The 9,983-nt window shown below is 47.3% G+C and overlaps 1 pseudogene; it reads right to left on the bottom strand.

The window, feature by feature from the left end:
• Window positions 1-5,973: 5,973 nt before the first annotated feature.
• Window positions 5,974-9,678, bottom strand: LOC125507521 (annotated as a pseudogene).
• Between the last annotated feature and the right edge of the window lie 305 nt (window positions 9,679-9,983).

Below are 9,983 nucleotides of genomic sequence, written 5' to 3'. Positions count from 1 at the left end.
CATGGAGGACAGGCGGCGAGCTCTGGATCCTAGGACTGTGACACGATGCAACACAGGTGACTTAGGGTCACGACATGTGAGGTCGCAAACCAGATGGACGACATATGATTGACCCTAAGGCAGTGAATCTTGACCTTTTTTTGTATCAGTCTTTTACTTATTATAACTTGAGTAATATACTCAGGGTGGGGAGCTCCCCCTCCTTCCCGATCATTCCTAGAAAAAGATCTCCAATACATGTAGGGTCCATTTATGAGTGAGTGATTTTTTTCATTTTATATCTCCCCCTAGCCATGAGCACATAAAACCTCCACATGGCGGCGACCTCCGGGAGCACTGCACCGGCGCCACAGTGAGCTTGTGGCGAGGTACGACATGGCAGCGAGCTTGGGATGGGGAGGTCATGCGGAGGCGGCAACATGGCAGCTATATCTGGCATGACCGGGGTAGGGGGACCCGTGGCGGGGTGTAGCCATTCTCAACCCCTCTGTCATCTTTCAGTTAGGTCCTTCTGTTGTATTTTTGTTTAATTAACTTTTTTGTTAAGTCATTAAAAATGGAGCCGCCAAAAAAGTTAACAGTGGAGTGTTGTCTTCTTTTGTGCACATCACATCAGCGTACATGAAATAATTTAGATATGTGCCCAAGGATTTCTTGTTTGTGGTGCGAGTTTGACGGAGCATGACCATTGGTGGCGGATGGCATAGGAGAAGGAGAGAGCCGAGGTGCGGTTTGACTCATCTTCTACACCATCGATTTGGTGGTCTACCAGTCAAGGGCATTGCATTGTCCGATGCCGGTACTCACATCGTCAATGTCTGCGACTCTTGTACTTCAGTTATGCCCTAGCCATAGCTTCATTCGGTGGTATCTCACTGTGTCGGTATATATTTTTTGTGCCTTCTTAGTGGACAAAGTTTTGCAACGGATGCTGAAATGCACGTCTGGCTAGATTGTAGTCCACATCCCAGGTTTGCATTGTCCGTTTCGAGGACCAGCTGACCTACAAACAACTTTGAAAATTCTGCTAGGCCCATTATAGCTGTCGCCCCCTCCGCTTCTTCTGCTGAACTACATCGGGCCAGTCGACGGCCAACAGAGAAAAAAACATGCCCCTATTGTCTCTAGCCACGGCCCCTCCCCAGGTCTCTCCTGTATCCTCGGAAAACGTGGCATCACAGTTTAATTTTGCCTTACATGGTTCTGGGTCAGACCAACTGGTTGACATCGGGGAAGCCTGCTTACAGATTCTAACAGGGAAAAAAGACTGATTATTCTTGCTTCCCTCCACTGACGAGTCACCTGCAGCCAACAGAAGATCTTCTTTTAGTTTAGTCAGATGCCTCACTGAGTCCGAGATAGTATGCTTCCCATCGCCATTCACCAGGTTGTTTCTTAGATTCCACGCCTGCCAGAGGACCATCCATGTGTTGTTTCTGGTATTCTCCGACTGAGATAACAACAACATTTGCAACCAATCCCCACCCGTGTAACTGAGTTCAGATTCCTTAGGCAAATCCCGAATTCCCCTCATTTCATACCTTAGTGCTTGGCTTCTAGTGCCTGTTACGATGGCATCATTTTCATCTTCTTTTTCCACTCCACAAATTTCACAAACATTATCCTCCGCTATGGTGCGTCTATATGCGTTATGCTTAGTGGGCAGAGAGTTGGTAGCTACTCTCCAGCCAAAAATCTTTACCTTTTCCGGTATTTTTTCTTTCCAAATAGCGTCCCAGATAATGCAATCACCCGGCTCCCTCGCTAAACTTGTGCCTTCTCTGCTTTATTTCTCTGTATCGAATCTGCCAGTTTGTAGGTGCTCTTGACTGTAAAGATCCCAGAGTTCTCGCCGTGCGAAGCTATGCAATCCTCCACATCCACCTTTGGAATTCTTATTTTACAAATCTCATCAACATCAAACTCGTGGAAAACTTGCCTCACTAGTTCCACCTTCCACTCTTTTGTCTCCTGGTCTATCAGTTGGTTGACCCATCGGAGCCTTGACCTCCTTGCAAAAGTTGCAACTTTCAGTCCCTCCTTCCTTGGAATCCATTGATCTCTCGTTATTTGTATGCTTCTACCATTTCCTATGCGCCAAATCAGACCCTTCTTCAACAGTTCGGGACCAAACTCGATACCTCTCCATGCTGGAGAGGCATCCGCCAGGAAAACCGTGTCGAGGAGGTTACCATTGGGATAGTACTTGGATTTGAGTACTCTTGTGCAAAGGCTCTCTGGCTTGTTTAACAGCCTCCATCCTTGCGTGGCCAGTAGGGCTTGGTTGAACAAGTGCATATCCCGGAAACCTATGCCCCATCTCTTTTTGGTTTGGTCATATTTTCCCATGACATCCAATGGACCTTACGCTTGTCCTCTTTATCCCCCACCATAAGTCTCTAATTATTTTCTCATAATTATCACAGAAACTCTGATTTAGCTTGAAAACACCCATCACATAGGTGCCCAAAGATTGTGCCACTGCATTGACGTTTACTTCTTTTGCTGCCTGGGACATAAACCTCTCATTCCAGTTAGTGCATCTTTTGCGGAATCTGTCCATGGACGGCTGGAAGTTGCCATCTTTCATTCTTCCTTCCAGTGTAGGCAGTCCCAAGTACTTTCTCTCAATGGAAACCGATACTACCCCCAAGATATTCTTTATATCCTCAATGATCTGGTTCGAGCTCACCTCGCTAAAGAGCAAGGAACACTTATTTGGGCCTAGTAGCTGCCATGTGCTCTCCTGGAAAGAATGTAGCACCTCTTTTACTTTCAATGCCTGAGCTATTGAGGCCTTGAAAAAAGGAGGCTATCATCAGCAAATAGCATATTCGACACTCCGGGGCCACCTCGAGCAATTTTTAGAGGCGTGATGCCTCCCTCCCTTACCTCTCTATCCAGTAACGTAGCTAGTCTGTCTGCCACAAAGAGGAACAAATACGGGCTGAACGGATCACCTTGTTTTAGGCCCCTGGATAGAGTGAAGGCTTCTAAAAGTTCCCCATTGCATCTAACAAAGAATCTGACCATTCTAACACATGTCATCACCCAGTTTATCCACTTCTTGCTGAAACCAATTTCCTTAGCACACCCTCTAAATAGTTCCAATCCATACGGTCATAAGCTTTTGCCAAGTCTAGCTTGTATGCACAATGGGTATCTCTATGGTTTTTGCAGTGTTGGATCTTATGAAAACATTCAAAGGCGATTATAACATTATCCGTGATCATTCTGCCCGGTATGAAAGCACTTTGGGTCTCAGAGATAAGGTCATCAAGGAAAGGTCGCAGCCGGTTAACCAATACCTTTGATATGACCTTGTAAATCATGTTGCATAGACTGATCGGCCGAAAGTCCTTGATGCTTTGAGGGTCATTGTTTTTTGGGCTTAGGACAATTGTCGTCTCATTCACACCCTCTGGCATCACTCCATCTGCAAAAAAACTCTTAACCCCTTCGGTCACCTCCTCCCTCAGAGACTCCCAATTCCTCTGAAAGAAACACGCCGGGAAGCCGTCAGGGCCCGGCGCCTTGAGCGGGCCTATCTGAAAGAGGATGTCACTAATTTCTATATCCGTGAATGGATTTATTAAAGCTTCATTCATATGATTCTCAACTCTCCTCGGGATGAGATCAATTAGCTTCTGCGGGTATGTAAGTTCATCTTTCTCATAGAGTTTCTTGAAAAAACTGTTAATCTCCGAGTGTATATCCTCCCTTCTCTTAGAACATGATCCATCCTCTCGCTTGAGCTTGATAATCTTATTTTTATTTCTTCTCCAAGTTGCCTTCCTATGAAAAAAAATCCGTGTTCCTATCCCCTTCCCGTAGCCATGCTATCCTTGACCTCTGTTTCCACATTACCTCTTCTCGCAGAAGCCAATCATCCAATTCTTTCTCTATTTTTTTATTCTGTTCTCAACATCTGGCGACGAGGGTAGGAATCTCAATTTCTATAACTGAGTCCGCAGCAATTTGATACTCTTTTGGACTAAACCAAACTGCTTTTGCGCCTACCTGCCTAACACGTCTTTCATCGTATTCAGTTTGCTTGCTATCCCACTTAGTGTTTTCTCGGTTCCACCTGATTTCCAAGTACTACTTACCTTTTCTGTCAATGATTCATCATGCTCCCACATTGCCTAATATATGAAGGTTTTCCTAACAGGCCTCCATTCTTTCCTAGCCCCAAAACGCACTAGCAGTGGTGCATGGTCTAACCAGGAAGTGCATAAGTGTTCAACTGTAGCCTCCCCAAAAGCCTTACACCATTCTGGCGATGCCACCCCCATGTCCAAGCGTGCCCTCACATTGTTCTTACCGCTTTGTTTGTTATTGTAAGTCCATGTAGTACCCTTCTACCCTAGATCATGCAAGTTACAATCGGCCAGAACCCTTCGGAAATCTACCATGTTACTCTCTGATCGTCTTGCTTTCGAGAAATGCTCCGTCTGTCACATAGTTTCGTTAAAATCCCCAACCATGAGCCAAGGTTCAGAACTGTTGTTTCTAATCCCGCGTAAAAGTTCCCACATATGATGTCTTTCATGTGCTCTCGGCTCTCCATATACAAAAGTACCTCTCCATTGCAGACCATTTGGGTTCAGGAGGATCAACACATCAATGTACCTCGGTCCAACAACGATTTTTTATTTTCAACATCTTCATCATAGAAGAGGGCGATACCAGCACTCTTACCCGTGCCTGGATGTATGATACAATGCCGGAGACCTAATCCCCATCTCAGATTATTAACGTACTCATCGCTTTTCCCAGTTTCTGATAGGAAAACTAACTTAGGCTTTTCTGAGTTTCTTATTGTTTGCTAGTTAGGTCCTTTTGTTCTATTTTTGTTTTATTAAGTTTTTTGTTAAGTCATTAACAATGGAGCCACCAAAAAAACTTAACAGTGGAGTGTTGTCTTCTTTTGTGCACATCACATCGGCGTACATGAAATAATTTAGATATGTGCCCAAATATTTCTTGTTTGTGGTGCGAGTTTGACGAAACATGACCATTGGTGGCGGCTGGCACAGGAGAAGGAGAGAGCCGAGGTGCGGTTTGACTCATTTACTACACCGTCGATTTGGTGGTCTGTCAGTCAAGGGCATTGCATTATCCAATGCCGGTACTCACATCGTTAACGTCTGGGACCCTTGTACTTCAGCTATGCCCTAGCCATAGCATCATTCGGTGGTATCTCACTGTGTCGGTGTATATTGTTTGTACCTTCTTAGCGGACAAAGTTTCGCAACGGGTTTTCTGGGCACGGTGGCCTTGGGACACATTATTTGAATCAATTGTCTGAGATTGTTAATCAAGCAGTCGCCTGCGGTGTCATTAAATTGTCCCTGGCACAATACGTTGTACAACCGCGGGTCAGATGTATAGACATTGTTCAAGACGCGTGATGGGGCGGCGAGTGCTGGGCAGTATATATGAGCCAGTGTAGATAGATAGCTGAACAGAAACCGCGGTTGCATCGTTAGGGGCGTGTTTGGCAACATTACCAATCCAGCCTGGCCCGGTGAGCCTGGCTCTAGTGAGCCGGTTTGAGGGGATGCAGGCCAAAAAAATAGATGCACATAGTTTGGTTGCCTGCATGCCCCTAGTTGCATGAGACAACCATTTTTGACCCGGCGTTTGGTTGCCCGCATTGCATTAGGCGCACATATGACATGGTGTTTGGTTGCAACCAGCATAAGGTGTTGTCACCACTTCGAACTAGTGGTGAGCTTACCACACATAATCTGAACATGTAGCGCCAGCTACTTAAACAAATGACATTTCATCCTAACTACTATCAAATGACAGTTCAAATTATTAAGAGCCATTGGATAAATAGGGGATAGTTCATTGGTGTTGCTGCTACTAGATCTTCCTCTTCCTCTACTTCTTCTTTTGCTTCTGTTGATGCTTCTGCTGCTACTGCTCCTGGTTCTTCTTCTTCCATCTTCTTCAAATCTTGCACTAAACTCTGTTAAGCCACATTGTCTCTTCCCACTCCAACCTTTTGTTCTTCCAAGCATCATTGTCAAATGCCTCCACACCATGGTCGGAGCTAACAACATCGTCAAGCTCGACCTCTTCCTCCTCAGGAACGTGTTCATCAAAGCCCCACTGGAGGATCTAGTTATGCAGAATGCAACAAGCAAGAACTAGCTTAACCTGAGTGGAGTATGGGTCGAATGGCTTCTGATCCAGGATCTTAAACCTATTCTTCAGAGCTCCAAATGCCCTCTCAACATTTACTCTAAGGCTGGAGTGTCTAAGATTAAACAGCTCCTGTGCACTCCTAGGATAGTTCCTACCAGAGAACTCATTGAGATGGTACCTGGTTTTCCTGAAGGGTGGAAGAATACTCGGCCGATATGCATAGCCAGCATCTCCAAGGTAGAACTTGTCGTCGGGGATGTTGATCCCATCAGGTCGACTCATGCTGTCACTGAGAATGTTAGCATCATGCGCTGACCCCTCCCAGCTAGCCAGCACACATGTGAACTTCAGATCAAAGTCAACAGCAGCAAGCACATTCTAGCTTGTGTAGCGCTTCCTCCCCCTGTATGCTGCAGACTGTGACCTAGGAACTCTGGCAGTGACATGAGTACCATCTATTGCCCCAATGCAATCCTGAAAATGGCATCACAAGCATGTGTCAGTGCTCAACTTGAACAATACAAGCATATCAAGCCATGAAAAGTGTATATTGTCAATGCTCACCTTGAAGTATGGATACCATCTTGGGCTTCCGCAAATCTTGGGTGGAGTCTGACCAGATGGTCTCCCGATCATCTCTCCTCTAAGCTCCCCAATAGAAAAAAGCACTTGCTTGAAGTACCTAGAGATGGTCTCCATTGATCTCCTGAATGTGTTGTGAATGACCCTGAACCTATGGTTATGGCCAACAACATGGAGGAACATGGCCACTTGCTCTTCGACACTGGTGTTGATGCTATCTTGTAGTAGCCCCCTATGCTAGAAGGTCTCGACAAGCCTGGCAAATGGTGTTCTTTTCATTCGAAGCATCCACAGAGCCTCGATGTCATTGTAGTTGTAGATGTAGTTCAGATTTTGGATCCTCTCTTGTTCCCGGAGAAATAATGGACCATAGCGGATCAAAGGTCTCCCAGCACGACGAAAAACTCTCTGGTGCATGAACATGATCCATGCTTGAATCACACTAATCAATGTCGCTGCTTGGCTTATCAGCCTCATCCGTGCGTCCGTAACCTAGTCAACATCGACGGCTCATTCAGTGGGAAATCTATCCTGCACCTAGCCTAACGGCCTAACCACTGAGCTAACAAAGGGGGGAGGGGGTGCTGCTTACCGGCATCAGAGACGAGGACGGCATAGGGGGAGCCATGGCACAAACTAGGTCGACCAGATGGTGGCCAATAGCAAGGGGAGCACCAGATCCGCCGTAAATGCCGCCGCCAGCACCTCTAGCATAGATCTGAAATTGCAGCTGCCGCCGGTGGTGAGGCAGTAGGGAAGAAAGGGGATAGTGGCTATGGGTGAGTGAGTGAAAGGGGGTGAGGCTAAATTTGGCGTCGGGACGGCGCGCCAGATTTCCATCTCCCACCATCCCCCCTCACCCTCGCGTCGCACACGCCCATGTGACCTCTCACCGCACTCAGCCTGGCTCGCGAGAAACTATTGATTCGAGTGTTTCCAGCGAGCCAGGCTCTAGGCTGCTTTGAGAAGAGTGCAATGCAGGCCCAACAGGAAAACCAAGCAACCAAACAGGCCTCTCCCTTCCCGCGCGGGCCTGTTTGGGCTGGATGCGGGCAACCAAACACGCCCTAGGGGCGTGTTTGGTTACATTGCCAATCCAGCCTGGCCTGGCGAGTATGGCTCTAGTGAGCCGGTTTGAGGGGATGCAGGCCAAAAAAACCCCAGATGCACATAGTTTGGTTGCCTGCATGCCCCTAGTTGCATCAGACAACCATTTTGACCCGGCGTTTGGTTGCCCGCATTGCATTAGGCGCACATATGACAGGTGTTTGGTTGCAACCTGCATAAGGTGTTGTCACCACTTCGAACTAGTGGTGAGCTTACCACATAGAATCTGAACATGTAGCGCCAGCTACTTAAAAATGACAGTTCATCCTAACTACTATCAAATGATAGTTCAAATTATTAAGAGCCATTGGCTAAATAGGGGATAGTTCATCGGTGTTGTTGCAACCAGATCTTCCTCTTACCCTTCCTCTGCTTTTGCTTCTGATGTTGCTTCTGCTACTGCTACTGCTGTTTCTGCTATAGCTTCTTCGTCTTCTTCTTCTTCCATCTTCTTCAAATCCTGCACTGACCTCTATTAGGCCACATTACCTCTGCCCACTCCAACATTTTGTTCTTCCAAGCATCATTGTCAAATGCCTCCACAACATGGCCGGAGCTAACAACATCGTCAGGCTCGACCTCTTCCTCCTCAGGCACGTGTTCATCAAAGCCCCACTGGAGGATCTAGTTATGCAGAATGCAATAAGCAAGAACTAGCTTAACCTGAGTGTTGTATGGGTGGAATTGCTTCTGATCCAGGATCTTAAACCTATTCTTCAGAGCTCCAAATTCCCTCTCAACAGTTACTATAAGGTTGGAGTGTCCGAGATTAAATAGCGCATGTGCAGTCCTAGGATAGTTCCTGCCAGAGAACTCGTTGAGATGGTACCTGGTTTTCCTGAAGGGTGGAAGAATACTCGGCCGATATGCATAGCCAGCATCTCCAAGGTAGAACTTGTCGTCGGGGATGTTGATCCCATCAGGTCGACTCATGCTGTCACTGAGAATGTTAGCATCATGCGCTGACCCCTCCCAGCTAGCCAGCACACATGTGAACTTCAGATCAAAGTCAACAGCAGCAAGCACATTCTAGCTTGTGTAGCGCTTCCTCCCCCTGTATGCTGCAGACTGTGACCTAGGAACTCTGGCAGTGAAATGAGTACCATCTATTTCCCCAATGCAATCCTAAAAATGGCACCACAAGCCTGTGTTAGTGCTCAACTTTAACAATACAAGCATATCAAGCCATGAAAAGTGTATATTGTCAGTGCTCACCTTGAAGTATGGATACCATCTTGGGCTTCCGTGAATCTTGGGTGAAGTCTGACCAGATGGTCTCCTGATCATCTCTCCTCTAAGCTCCTCAATAGCAAAATGCACCTTCTTGAAGTACCTAGAGATGGTCTCCATTGATCTCGTGATCGTTTTGTGAATGACCCTGAACCTCTGGTTATGGCCAACAACATGGAGGAATATGGCCACTTGCTCTTCGACACTGGTGTTGATGCTATCTTGTAGCAGCCCCCTGCTCCTGAAGGTCTCGACAAGCCTAGCAAATGGTGCTCTTTTCATTCGAAGCATCCACAGAGCCTCGACGTCATTGCAGTTGTAGATGTAGTTCAGATTTTGGATCCTCTCCTATTCCCGGAGAAACAATGGACCATAGAGGATTAAAGGTCTCCCAGCACGACGAACAGCTCTCTAGTGCATGAACATGACCCATGCCTGAATCACACTAATCAGTGTTGCTTCCTGGATTATGAGCCTCATCTGTGCGGCCATAACCTAGTCGACATCGATGGTTCGTTCAGTGGGAAATCGATCCTACACCTAGCCTAACGGCCTAACCACCGAGCTATCAAAGTGGGGAGGGGTGCTGCTTACCTGCATCGGAGACGAGGATGGCGTAGGGGGAGCCATGGCACAGACTAGGTCGACCAGACGGTGGCCAACAGCAAGGGGAGCACCAGATCCGCCGCAAACGCCGCTGCCTCTTCTGCCGCCGCCGCCGCCGGCTCTAGTGCAGATCTGAAATCGCAGCTGCCGCCGGTGGTGAAGCAGTAGGGAAGAAAGGGGCAGTGGCTATGGGTGAGCGAGTGAAAGAGGGGTGAGGCTAGATTTGGCATCGGGACAGCGTGCCAGATTTCCATCTCCCGCCATCCCCCTCGCCCTCGTTGTCGGTGTCAAAACCGGCA

The sequence above is a fragment of the Triticum urartu genome, chromosome 5 (genome assembly GCF_003073215.2).
Source record: "Triticum urartu cultivar G1812 chromosome 5, Tu2.1, whole genome shotgun sequence".
Classification (NCBI taxonomy): Eukaryota; Viridiplantae; Streptophyta; class Magnoliopsida; order Poales; family Poaceae; genus Triticum; species Triticum urartu.
Note: the sequence above shows the minus strand (reverse complement) of the source record. Positions and strands in the feature narration are given on the sequence as shown.